Raw genomic sequence first — 1,441 nt, 5'->3', positions numbered from 1 at the left:
GGCGCGCCACACGCAAGGCACACGTGCGCACACACGCACACACGCGTGCGCCCCCACACGCACGGGCACCGGTGGTGCTGGGACACGCGGTCTGGAACCCCCATAAACAGCGTTAAGAATAGCCCGACACTAGGGGCGGCCCCGAACGTCCACCGCAGGGACACAGGCAGCCGTGCGTCTGTCGCCTTTTCGCACAGCTGTACAGCGGCGACGACACAGACACCACGCAAAACACGGGGAGGGAACCTTAACGCGGTCGGCAACGCAGAAGGCAGCAGGTGCTTTCGCTTAGGGGGTGGGGCTGTGCGGCGGGCGGGCGCGGAGGGTCCCCGAGTGTCCCCACCAAGCTCGGAGTGGGGGCGGGGCCTCGGGCCGGTTCCTGTTCGCGGACACGCGCTCTTCTGCGCGCATTCCCTGGTCTGCGTGTGTTTGGGAAACGGTGCGGGTGAGAAGTCACAGGTGGGAAGGCGCCTCCGGGGGGTGGGGAGCAGCGTGGGGGTGCAGGCCGCAGGCCGCAGTGGGGGTCCTCGGCCGGGCTGCCGCTGCCTTGCCATGGGGGCCACCTGCCGCTGGGACCTGCCTGCACGGCCCCTCCCCTGGCTCCTGCCAGGGGACCCAGGTCTCCTTCCTGCCCCTGAAGTGTACGTCGGGCTCAGGTGTTCATGGTGTGTGTGCTGTGTGCAGAGGCCGCTGCCGCCAGCGCTCGGCGTCACCTCTCCTCTCTGCCCCCCAGGGAGTGTGGGCCCAGTGCCCAGGGTCCAGGAAGGAGGCAGAACAAGCCGGCCCTGTTCCTCTGCCAGGGCAGGGCAGGGCTGGGCCAGCAGGCCGCTGGCAGGCCCCTCACCTGGACAGGAGCCTCCGGGCCTCCCTCAGCCCGAGGAGCTCTCTGGACATCCGGTGGGCGTGGCGGTGGGCCAGGCGCGGTCAGAGGGTGGGGGCTGCGAGCCGCACGGGGTCCCTGCCCTTCAGGGCCCGGCAGGGGCTTCTTCCGCAAAATAGGTTTATTTTTAGTTTTCTGCTTGTGTGGCATTTAGTGAAACATGCAGCACAGGCATGGGAAATGGGGGGTGGGGGTTAGGCCGCCCCCGACCGGCGCCCCACTGACAGATGCTTATCCTGGGTTTAGTCGCATCCTGACCCGCAGAGGCGGGGTCCCGCCAGCACGCTCTCCCCGGAAGCCGGGCCTGAGCCTGCGCGTCCGAGTACTAGCCGGCCATGAGCGCCCGCGGCCAGCCCTGCGGACCTGCCCAGCCCAGCGGGACCCTTGCAGAACCGTAAGGAGATCCCAGGAGCAGAAGGGGGCGGCCGTGCTGGTACGGACCCCCAGCCCTTCCCTGCGCGTCCCCAGCGTAGGCCTCGGAGTCAGTTCTGGCATTGTTCCCCCGTCCAACAGGAGCCACCCGTCCTGTGTCCACGCACCTGGTGCTGAGAATAAAGGGCT

The 1,441-nt window shown here is 68.5% G+C and overlaps 1 protein-coding gene across 1 annotated transcript in view; it reads right to left on the bottom strand.

Moving 5' to 3' along the window:
• Positions 1-1,441, bottom strand: part of SNED1 (sushi, nidogen and EGF like domains 1) — a 58,932-nt gene that overhangs the window by 54,458 nt on the left and 3,033 nt on the right. The window lies entirely within an intron of this gene.

Source organism: Pteropus alecto, unplaced genomic scaffold, assembly GCF_000325575.1.
Source record: "Pteropus alecto unplaced genomic scaffold, ASM32557v1 scaffold143, whole genome shotgun sequence".
In the NCBI taxonomy this organism is placed as follows: Eukaryota; Metazoa; Chordata; class Mammalia; order Chiroptera; family Pteropodidae; genus Pteropus; species Pteropus alecto.
Note: the sequence above shows the minus strand (reverse complement) of the source record. Positions and strands in the feature narration are given on the sequence as shown.